The sequence below is a fragment of the Haliaeetus leucocephalus genome, unplaced genomic scaffold (assembly GCF_000737465.1).
Source record: "Haliaeetus leucocephalus isolate CR32 unplaced genomic scaffold, Haliaeetus_leucocephalus-4.0 Scaffold450, whole genome shotgun sequence".
NCBI lineage: Eukaryota > Metazoa > Chordata > Aves > Accipitriformes > Accipitridae > Haliaeetus > Haliaeetus leucocephalus.
The window spans coordinates 5,962,213-5,974,789 of NW_010972886.1; positions in this window are offsets into that span (position 1 = coordinate 5,962,213).

The window sequence follows — 12,577 nt, forward strand, 5'->3', positions numbered from 1 at the left end:
CCTGGAACAGATATTAGCATGTGCCCTCATGTATTCCTATTTCCAGCCAGGAATAAAAAAGAAAGCTAGAGAGTGCTTCTGGTGGCTGACCTTCCCCCAGTCTCCCACAGTTTCAGTGTTTGTCTGAATTAGCTGGAAATAACCATTAACTCAGCAGAGTTATAGGGGATGAAACTTGGACTTTCTTTATTTCTTCAAGGTCCAACAGATAAGAAACATCCTTATTAGCAATTTCTCTCTGAGGTTTTTTTTAGCCTGGAAAAATGCTACTTGTACCAATCAAGAAAGGCACTGAATGTTCTCTGTAATCTCAAGAGATATTAATTCGCAATTTATGGGGTATCATACAGCTCTCTGTACATTATCTTGGGCACAGAAATGCAGTTAAGAAGTTTTTGTCCTCAATCATTTATTCAGTTTCCTCACTTGAGCTGACTCAGCTCTCCATGAGACTGAACTGGAAAATGGATTGCTGAGATCATAGGAGTTAAAACAACCCAACACAACAGATAAGTGAAAACTGAGTTTTGTTTTGTTTTTCTGTATGGTAGAGATGGAACAATTAATGTTTAGCTTTGGGCAGCAAGGAGCAGAGAGGAGGGAGGAAATTTTGCAGCCAAAGAGAAGGTACATAGAACTGCCTGAATTTAGAACTTCGCTTGACCTTTGAAGAGAGGTGTGCAACACAACATAGTGCCACAGTATTTTTAAGCTTTTTGCCACCTTTTAAGCTCATCTAGGCTCAATATCTTGTCCCCAAGGGGTATCAAACTTAGAAGTCTCAAAAAAAACCTAATCACCAAGTGTATCTAGTTATACCTCTCTGTGGTATTCCCAGGTGACTGGGTGTCATGGTTTAACCCCAGCCAGCAACTAAGCACCATGCAGCTGCTCACTCACTCCCCCCCAGTGGGATGGGGGAGAAAATCAGGAAAAGAAATAAAATTCATGGGTTGAGATAAGAATGGTTTAATAGAACAGAAAAGAAGAAACTAATAATGATAATGATAACACCACGAAAATGACAACAGCAATAATAAAAGGATTGGAATGTACAAATGATGCGCAGGGCAATTGCTCACCACCCGCTGATCGACACCCAGCTAGTCCCCGAGCGGCGATTCCCTGCCCCCCCTTCCCAGTTCCTGTACTAGATGGGATGTCCCATGGTATGGAATACACCGTTGGCCAGTTTGGGTCAGGTGCCCTGGCTGTGTCCTGTGCCAACTTCTTGTGCCCCTCCAGCTTTCTCGCTGGCTGGGCATGAGAAGCTGAAAAATCCTTGACTTTAGTCTAAACACTACTGAGCAACAACTGAAAAAATCAGTGTTACCAACATTCTTCGCATACTGAACTCAAAACATAGCACTGTACCAGCTACTAGGAAGACAATTAACTCTATCCCAGCTGAAACCAGGACACTGGATTAGGGCAGTGTATGCTTTTCACATTAGCCCATCAGAGATTTTGAAAGTTCACAGTAACATTTGGAAAAAGCGGAAGGCAAAGGACTAAACCTTTCCGACCAGCTGCATCAGTTACAAACTGCTGAAATGGAAGATAATGAACATTTCTGGACTGTTGATTATCCGTGTAGAAATTCTGATAGACTATGTCAGGGGACCCAGCTCATTTCCAGCTTAACAGCAGTTTGAAAGCCATCGCATACTTTCTTTTGAATGACAACACCCCCTCTGAAACTGAAATCTGCGGAAGTGCCTTCCTTCCATTCCTGCCTCCTTCCCCAAGCCACCGCCAAGGACTAAAAGTGATCCCATTGTCATGCTGTCAAAGTAAATGAACATGATTCACAATTTTCCATAATAACTATTGAACATTAAAGCAGTTGGTAATTAAAGTAATCCTTGCTCCCTGGTGACACATGCAGCATGACAAAACAGAAGTAACGCGACAGCAGCAGAACCTGTCTCCTTTATTTACTCGCTGCTTCAGTGCCTTGTTCTGCCGAGTGACTGATCTTCTATCGAATTACAGAAGAGCAACTGAGTTAAATTGGAGTGAATATTTGTGGTCAAAATGTTAACGTGAAAGTATCTGCTGTGAATAGCCCATAAAATAAAATCAATATACTTTCAGATTCATCAAGCCCCTCCTGGGTCTGTGGTTGATTTTGCTGTGGTTTTCAGGGAAGCGAAGGAGCGCTGCTGTTCAGCTGCTGGACTGAGGCTGGGAAGCTCTAACCTGGAGACTTACAGCTCAGAGACCAAATATGTTGCATGGCACAGAGTGGGTTGCTTTGAAACCACCTCCGCTCAATGTTACATCAGCAGCTTTGGAAAAGGTACTTTTAAACAGAGAAGCCAGTTAAAATTGGAACAAAATGTCAGTTTAAATTCTCTGGACCAGGCTGGGTAGGTCCTAGCAGAGTGCTTTCTTTAGGATGGTCTCCTGGAGAACTGTAGTGCCGTGGCTCTCTGGAGGGAGGTCTTCCTCCCTCCTGCTGGACCAGCCCTGCTTGCTGTGTGCCAAATGGTGGGGCTCGCCTGTCCTCAGCCTTCCAGGCCCTGGAAAACCAGTATCTTACAACAAGCAGAATTTGTGCCTCTTGCCTCCTAAGGACTGATTCAACAGAATGATTGCTTTCTTGTATGATTAAAAGTCTTAGTTTAAATAATAGCCTGCATTCAGAATAAATTGATGAAGGACAAAGAACGGGCACTTTTTTTTTTTTTGAGTTGTGAGGTTTTTGTCTTTTCGCATTCGTTCCCCAAAACAAGAATGATGACAGCTGGATCCTTTATGCTTTTGTACTGTTCCAGTAGCATAAATTTACGCTGCAGTTAACAAATGCAATGTGAAATGCTCTTTGTCCTGAAGCAATACTATGTGAATCAGGACAAAATAACAGTTTGAGATAAAAGATAAAGAAGAAGCTTTATTGATGAGTGAAATCTTAGACAAAAGTAGCTGCTTACGAAGTCTTTGGAAGCTGGAGACTGAGCACACTTAGCACAGTCAGCACTGTCCTTTCCGCAGAGTGCTGGGCAAAGAAGTGAGTCCAAGGAAGTATGAAGTGAAAGGATTCAGAAACGAGCTGTGTTGACAGCAGAGGTGGGGATGGGATTACACTGATTCTTTCAAGTGGATGCAAGGAAATGCTTCATGCACAGAAACAATGCCCAAGGAGCCGTCAAATGAAGGAGCAGGAAACAAAGTTCATTTTAACTTTAGCATAGATTGGAGGAGATTAAACTGAACAGAAATGATCATTTCCATCTCACTGGTGTTCCACAAGATGGTATGCCAGACAAGGCAAAAGCCTCATACTTGTAAACCCTCATCTCAGTCTGCTCTGCCACAGCCCTTTTGTACAATTCTGGCAAGACTCTCATTCTCTACATGCTTCTGCCTTCTCCCTGTCTCCTGTGACAGGAGAGCAATAAATTCCTGAGGGTAGGAAAGGGACATGTGGGTACATGCTTCAAAGCTTCTGAAGCACCCAGACACAGTAATGTGCTCTCTGCCACTACAATTCCTGTATTCATTTCTCCATTTGCTAATTGGATTTGAGGCATCACTATTTACTCATGTAAGCTAAGTGGAAAATAGTTTCTCATTCTAGATGTGTGGCTCCATAAAGACAAGAAGCTTAATTTCAAAGGCTAAGCTATGACCAGCTGATAAATATACCTGGGAAAAGAACAGCTACTATTGTAAAAGATTTTATTCTGTTGCTATAGAAACCTTTACAGCATGGAGTGTCTTCTATGTGAATGGTATAGAAGAAGAAATACAGAAAAACATTTTATTATACAAGAACAAGAAAACATGGTCTTTCTTTTTGTACTTGTGGAAAACAGGAAATACGTTTTCAGCGAAGAGTGCAGTTATTTGAAATATTTTGTTACTTGAACATTTGTTCTCAAGCGCTACCTCCTCTGAGTTTTGAGAAAGAAAAGTGCCATCTCCACTTTGCAAGCAGTATCCTGTAATTCTCTTTCAGGGGCCCTTGAGAGACCTTTAAAATACTTAATATTCACTCCCTCTGCTCAGTGTTTCTAAATTATTTAAATGACATGAGGAAAAATGCAATTTAAGCCACTTCTGTGTGTGCAGGTGTCTGGACAGGAGTTCAGCCAGAGAAAAACACAAACAAGAGGGTTTATATTTTCTGAGCTGTTTTTAAAATCACCTAAAATGCTCCCAGTGCAACTGCAAGTTATGGGTCCATATGCAGATGGACATGGTGGCCACAGTGGGAAGGTAGGTCAAGCAAGCCCAACCACCCCAAAAAATTTCATTCCTCCCATTGTTACCCTAGTTAAAATCCTGCAAGAGGAGTGAGGCAGATTGACGTGTCTCCTCAGTTTCAGCTCTGATCCACACATGAAACTACTTCAGGTTGTAAATACCCCTAGACCGAACCCTCCTAAGCTCAAATCCTTAAGGAGACATTTGCACTAGTAAAATGTCCAGGCTGTAATTCTGCTAGAATTCATGCAGCTGTCCAAGAAGCCAACCTGGCTATTTTGCTTTAGTCAGATTTGCATTATGCTTTAAATTAGATCTGCAGTGTTTTGCAGCCTTGTGCCCCCAAGTGACCTGCAGCGCTGCTCAGACTGGGCAGCACAGATTGCACTTCAGTCCATCTTTCCAGATGTCAATGTGTCTAAGCCAGTGCAGGATGCACTCAGGGTCATAACTGACTGAGTTAAATTGCCTCCCCAATATCAGCTGAGCTGTGATATCAGACTGTGTGTGCCTCAACTGTGAAGTAAAATGAGTTAGCTGAAATCACCCAAGGCAGTGGCTTTACTGTCAAGAGGTGAATTACACTCACAGTGTGTTGGTTTTGAATAAGCCCTAAGTTTTAAAGCAAACATTGCACAAACCAGGTGATGCTCAACAGTTTTCTCCCAAGAAAAATATTCAAACTGTTAATGCATTAATTCTATCTTTAAATCACACCTCCCTTAGCGCATTCCAGACTATGTTTACCTAGTCAGCAAAGCAAAAAGGTTGAGATGACAATCTAGCAAATTTTCTTGTTTTTTTAGCATGTCCTCTAATTTGAAGAAGTCCAAATACAGTTGGTCTGCATTAAACTTCCCAACACTACAAGAGTACTAGATACCAAAATGTCAAGAGATGGGATGGTGGTTGTGGTTGTTCTTGTGGTGTTTAACTTTGTGGTCTTTCAGACAGCTTTCAAAGTGGTCAAGTTTATCTCTTAAATTCAGAGGCATCTCAAAGTGAGGAAGGGCACAAGAAAATTAAATCTTGATAAAGCTGGGAAGTGTTCTTTGCTCTAGCTATCGATCTCCTGGCCTGTCTGTTGCAGGGACCACCATTGTTCTTACAGGAAGTGGTGCTTCAGGCACTACCAGTGCTCAGTGTGTGCTCGAGACCTTTTAAGACACAACCCTAGTGAACACCAGATTATCTGCGTGCTTAGCAGTGAGATCAAACGTATGTCCTTGGCTGAATTCCCATTTTTTTCTGAGAGCAGGGCAAATTACTCAAACATGAATTGCAACCATGAATACAGGTCTTCCCTTTCTGCTCCCAGATACCCAAGGGCAGTTGTTTCTCATATTTTTTACTTTTTCAGTGTGGTGGAAATTCTACCAAACCCCATGTTAGCATATTTGAAGTCATGGATAGCTTGTGAGCCTCTCTGTGTCCTTGGTTTTCTGGATTTTTTTCTTGCTCCAATTAAATTTTATTCTGGCTTTGCCATTTTCAAGATGTTTTCTGTTTACTTGTGTGGGTAAACAGAACAGGATTTAACTCTTGCTTTTTGTGTTATCATGACACTCAACAGGCCACAGTCCATTTCCTTATAAATGCATAAGTAGATTTTGATATAATTAGCTAAGTAAACATATGGCAAAAATTGTAACTGATGTGTGTGTTTATAAAAAGCAGGTCAATGCTTGACTTAAAACAGAACACACATGATTTGCTCTGAAGCTATTAAAATGCCTTTTTGGGGACACTTTCAACTTATCTTTTTTGGATCCTGTGTTTACAAGGCTCATAATGCTTCTTACACGTGTCTTCAATTTTTTCCAGGTTTTGGTACGTTAGGTTAGAATACAGTAACGTAGAGAAAGTTGGATGTTCTTTCTTGCTTGTGTAAAGCCAATATTTTCCTGTCTTGTTCACGTATGGTAAAGTGTGGAAGTACATGGCCAGCTTCTAATATCCTGAATGTTCCTGATGATCTTAAGGTAGAAATGCAATTTTCTTTACTGAGGTCTGCACAACCACCCTCCTAGTAGTCTAATAGTTGCCCATTATTATCACTGGGATAATATTTCATGTTATGTGTCTTATCCTTGAGGAACATCTACAAGCAAGTCTCACTGACTAGATCCTAATTAACAGGGACCATAATTAGCCTTCTCGGAAATGGTTATAATTACTGTTGCTGAAGGGATTGGCCCCTCAGCTGAACTCTGTGCTAGTCAACCAACGATATTGGCATGAAGCAAATGCTTCACACTGGGAAACTTTACTTTAGCTGAGGAAATCTGTGCTTTTTAAACAGACAAATCATTGCAATATTTAGGTAAATTAGAGATAATCTACTCTATAACAAAGTATGGTTTTTAACATTTCTGTGTGCTTTGGTATAGTCTCTCATGTTTTAGACATCCCAGCTGAAGTTTGTGAGAGAAATGTTTGGGTTTTTTTCCCCAGCTATATAATTTCATCAAACAAAAGGCTAAAAAAGCTGCTAGCAAGAGAAGCTCTATCCGAGATTGGAAACAAAGGTGATGGTTGTTTAAAAATTATTTGAGGACAAATTGCTGCAGGTTCATCTTGAGTACATTGTCTCTTGGACCACCTAAGAGAGAAGGTAGTTGATACTATGGAACAGAGTGAAAGACTGGCAGCAGAGAAATAAATGGCAGAGGCGCTCATGGTAGATGGCTAAGAAGAATTTATCCTAATAGAATTTTATGTATAAAATCATTTTTATTGTGTTTCACAGAGCCAGATTGATGGTGTGCAGGGTGGTCAGGGGAGCAGGCTACACCTCTCTGATCTTGAAGAAAACCAAGCTCATTACAGCTTTGTGTTTCTCAGAGCAAGAATGCAATCCATGCTTGGTATCAAATTCGTTGTCTCTTTTTACAGTGTTGCCAGTATAAAAAAATTCAGTGTCATTAGAAGACACTGAAATCACTCTTAATTTTATTATCCTAGTGATCCAGATACAGGTACATCATGTTCAAAGATATTTTTACTCTTTTGTTAATGTCACCTTTCTTCTACTTACTGTAAACAGACATTGTACCAGTGCAAGTTTATCTGTATTTAAATCCCCTTGAACTGAAAGCTGGATTGAATGCTGAACTGTGATATCTTTGTGCATGAAGAAAAGACTAATTTTTTTACATTAATGTCAAGCTTGTCTACTCAACTTTTTTCTTCATCTTAATTGAATGTGCCTGCAGTAGCACACAGGGCATGTGCTTAAATAGGAAGGACTAATTGGAAGAAGCTGTCAGGTTAACAGATATTTAGCTGGATAGATTGCAGTTCAGTAGAAAAATTTCCTCAGGATAAGCTTGCACAGTTTATGAAGGTGTATGATGGATGCACGAGAAAGAGGGTAGGAAGATACCTGTTTGGGAAATGTGTAAGGCTGCTGCATAATTACAATGGATCTTTCAATCTATGATGGATAAAATACTAAATAGATGAGTTCCCTGTAGGTTATTGAGGCTTTCATGGTCTCTTTTTCATCTTATTGCAGCTCCCCTTTAGCCCTTCTGTGCTCCAGACAGGGGAGTTGGTTGGTTTCTTGTGTTGCCACTGAAGTAACAGAAGTATAACAGGCAAAAGAAGATACATTCTCCCATCTGTTATGTCTCGCTGTTATGGCTGCAGAGCTGGGAAGGCTTGTTTCTACCATCAACTTACTGAAAAAATATCTAATGCTAGACTGAGTATATAAACACAGTGCTAGTCTTTCTTGACTAAATTCCCAGAGAAGATAATGAACTGCTCCTGATATTAATATGCCCTTATTTAAATTAAACTCAAACGTCTTTTTTTTCTTCCAAACATATCTTTAACATGTCATCGTAATAACCATATACTTTAATCTTTTAATAGTGGCTGTCTAAACACTCTTCAAGCCTAGCCTTATGAAAATCGTGTCATTGATGTGGACCTTCAGTTTGAGAAGTCTCAGCTGTTCACTGGTCTCAAATATGACCGGCTGTTTTAAAGGCCATATCTAGCACAAGAATTGGTTATTGCTGACGCCTGTGCAGTGCCCTAGCTTGGCAGTGCAGCTGTGGTACCCACTGGGAACAGATCTTGTGTAGTGTTCTGGGAATGGGAGAAGAAAAATGGCCTAGAGAGGCAGGGGCAGCCAGGGGAAGGACTTGCTGCTGACTTTTGAAGTGGACAGGATGACTGTGCCCTCTCACTGGACTCGTTAGCCGTGGGCATCCCGCTCACAGCCTGAGATGCTGACTAGCATCAAGAGCTATGGGCAAGTGCTCGGGCTACTCTCAGCGCAGTGACCTATCCTTAAATGGTGTTTATGTGCTGGTTTTATATGGTGATACATTTTATTGTCATGTTAGTAAACAGGAAGATAGTTAACCTATTTTTAGCTTTCATTTTAGACCACTATTTATAAAGAGCGAGCTGCCCCCAAGCTCTCTGAATAAACAGTCGGCCCGAGTGTGCAATTTTCCACTGCTTTACATAAAGAATGGCTTTGAGAGAAAACTGTGTTATCCAGATTCTTCTGAAATGAGCAAAAGTTTTTTTTTCCACTGGGAACAGGCTACCTGTTTGCACCCACATTCCTAGCCTTTACTGTAGTTACAGATGGCCTAACTGCATTGCTTTTTCTTCCTCAAAATAGATTGTACAGAAGCCCTCCTGTTCCCAAAGGTTGCTTAGGCACTTCCAATGGAGAAAAACTTCACTACAATATTTATATGAGGAGATTCCTTCTCTGATACTAACAACATTTTCAGTTAGCTTGGTGGATGTAGTGCATTTGCACTAGCACACTACCGATTTTGTTGGGTTTTTTTTTTAAAGAATGCCAGCAGCTGTTTTATAGTCTAGGTAATTCCATCTGGAGAATATTCCATATATAAATTCATGTTCCAGAAATGTATCTGTGTTTATTTCTCCATAGATCTAGAGGAAAACAGAAGGAAAATCAGCCCAGAAAATATTTGATGTAGCACTAGGATCTGTACCACTGTCCCTTTATTTACAGGCAAATTTAAAAGAAACTCGAGAAAGCTGGGAAAATACTTGTTTCAGATGGATACATTATACTGTTGCTTTTCAGTATCTCTGGGGCCTGGTGAAGTTCATATGCTTACAAAAAAAAGAATTCAGAACTTTATGAAACTGCAGCCATGGTTTAATATGGTTTAAGACTTGCACTATTTCATAATTACTTTGTACCAGGAAGAGGTGAATATTTTTCCTTCCATTAAATTATAACGGAATGTAGCATCAGCCCATTGGAAATTTCAGGTTCCACCCACTGATTCTCTGAGTTAATTACCAGTATCGTTGGTTCCAGCCTAGCAAGCCACACCTGTCAAGCAAGACATTGCAAGCAGATGGTCTTAAAATTAAATACATGCTTAAGCCCTCCTTCTCCTTTCAGTAGTTTTTAGCATGCACTTGATGTTACACTGAATAGGCACTTAGGGATTTACACACATTTAAAGTTTTGCTCTCTTGTGAACTTGTCCCTACCTCGATCATTTAGCATTTGAAACAGGTAACACTCGTTCTTATTTTAATTTGCAAAATCTTGGTGCCTTAGCCCGTTTGAAGGCATTCTTCCTCTCCTGCTGGTACTGGAGATGTCTGCTCTGGTTTCTTCACTGGTCGGAAGTGACTATCGAAAATAGTACTATTGAATTTTGCCACTTGGTGGCACTAAGAAATAACACAACTGCCCTTGAAAACGATGCTGTAAAACACGGCCAAGTGGCTGGTGATAACCGAGCCCAGCAGCCCTCAGAAAGGAAGACATCAAGTGAGCAGAAATCCCATAGCCGTTTTGCTTGTTGTAGATGTTAGTACATTTTTAGCACAGAGCACGCCCATCGGGATGCTGCTTCTGCACTTGGACGCGCACAGCGAGTCCCTTCCCTCACCATTGGCTCTGCTGGCAGATGTTCTGTGCTCCTCTTACATTTGCTAGTTAAGAACCAGCTGTACCTATCTAGGAGGGGTTTTGTTGGAGTCGAGGAGGAGGAAGTCGCAAAGCCTTCGTTTCCAGTGTCTTAGTTCAGGCACTGCTGGCGAGTTTCTCATGGACAAGGAGATTGCATGAATCTCCCCGGGGAGCCCCCCAGTTTAAACATTATTGCCTGCTTGGTTAGAAGAGGCACGACAAAGCCATGTAAGGAATAAACTTGCTCCAGGGTGTGTGTGTGTGTGTGTGTATGTGTGTGCATGTATGATTTGACTGACTTCACAACCACTGCTAGCACAGAAAATGAAAGAACTGGACCTAGCATTTATCCAGGTTCTTTCACATCTTGGTCGATAATACCCAGTAAAGGTCAAGTGCCCTAGGAACTGATCTAATTTGTGGTTACATTCCCTCTCCCTGGTGCAGTTCTTCTTTCAGATCTGAACTGAAACATTGTTTTTCTCTTTACCCCTGCACAAGGTTTTTCTTGCTGGGGTTATTTATTCTGAACTTTTCAGAAGAGCATGTAGTGATAAGACAAGGGGTAATGGCTTTAAACTGAAAGAGGGTAGATTTAGATTAGATGTAAGGAAGAAGTTCTTCATTGTGAGGGTGGTGAGGCACTGGAAGAGGTTGCCCAGAGAGGTTGTGGATGCCCCATCCCTGGCGGTGTTCAAGGCCAGGTTGGATGGAGCTTTGAGCAACCTGGTGTAGTGGAAGGTGTCCCTGCTCATGGCAGGGGGTTTGGAACCAGATGGTCTTTAAGGTCCCTTCCAACCCAAATTATTCTATGATTCTATGAACTGAGAGCTGGTTTTCTGTCTGATTTTTCCCTTCTGTCAATGCTCCTTGTAGTGTGTCTTTGAGTCCCATTAAAGCTCCTATTAAAACAAATAAAAATGTTGAAATAATTAGTCCCAGCCTTTTAACCAGGGAGAAGTTTTCAGAGTGGAAAAGGCTATTGCAACAAAAAGGGAACAGCCATCTCAAAAGCAGTGTCCTTATTTAATTTCCCTGTATTTCTAGAATTAAGGCTAATTCTACCCTATTAAGTAGCATGGTCAAATAGAAGCACATTTATAGAGCAGAAGAGTTGGTGCTGAGGACTCAGTGTGCACCCCACATACCTTTCAGAGGGTGTGGGCTCGGGCTCGGGTCTGCCCTGTGGAAGGAGCAGCCGTGGAGGCTGGAGCACACCTCTCAGGTAGCTTTGGTTTGGGAGGGGTCCAGTCCCTGCCCTCCCATGCTGCTGAGTGACGTGAACCAAAGGCTGGCAAGTGAAGATCCCTGGGACATTCGCCTCAGATGTGGCCTCCTGAGCTGAACAAAACTGTTTCTGTTTTCTGAGACGAGAGCCAAATCCCCCGTCGCGCCTCTCAGTCTGTGGGCGACGCAATGGAATTGTAAATCGCTGCTATCACAATATGTTAGTGAGGATAATGAAGTAGGCTGGCCTGAGAGTTTATTACTGACAGAAATTATTCTTCATCAGTGATTTAAACCTATCTGTGGTGACTGGAAGTTAGCACCAGCACATAAGTGAGCGTCTTGCTGAGTTAATACAATCGGTCTGGGAGGATGGTGCCCATGTAATGCATAGCAAATGCTGCTGGCAGTGACCCAGCCCATGCTAGGAAGCAGGTTTTTGTGTTTTGGATGTCCTGGAAAACCGTTTGGAAATCAGAAGAGCCAGAGACGAGACTGTAGTGTTGACAGACTCAAGGAAGGGCAGGGACAGATGTCATGGTGATGGGCGAAAAGAGTTAAGGAGGGGGTGAGAAGATGGGTGGGAATTTAAACTGGAGAAATCAGATTTTGCCATCCTGAGCTTGAAAGTTGGGAGAACTTCCACCCTGACAGATAAATGCATGGCCAGGAAAAGCCATATCTGCACAGAACCGCTTAAGCTCAAAACAGAGATGATCCAAAAGTAATGAAAAGAATCTCTCTGAGTAGAGGCCCAAATGAGTCTCCGCAGGAACAGCCATTATCATCTGGTTTGTACAGCACCTGGCAAGCTGGAACCTCGCCCACAGCAGCTCATAGTTTTTACAATATAGACATTTGAGGCTAAATAAAAACAATGAGATCCGTGTTATTCTTCTAATGAGCAATAACTGAGTGAAAAGCAGTCTTGCAAGAGCTGCTCAGTCTTGATGACATTTAGTGTAGTTAATCACTTTATTCATTTATTCATTTGTGGCTTTTACATAGCCCACCAGAATTGACAATACCAGTGACAAATATTGTGTGAGAAAGACAGTCATATAACTGAAATAGAGACATGAAGTTATGACTCCTGGGTACATTTCTGGTGTGTCAGTGTCTGGCTCCTAAATATTATCAGAAACTTGTTTTTTGAGTTTTACCACAATAGGCTATATCACTGTCAGCAGCAAACAGCAGCTAAGA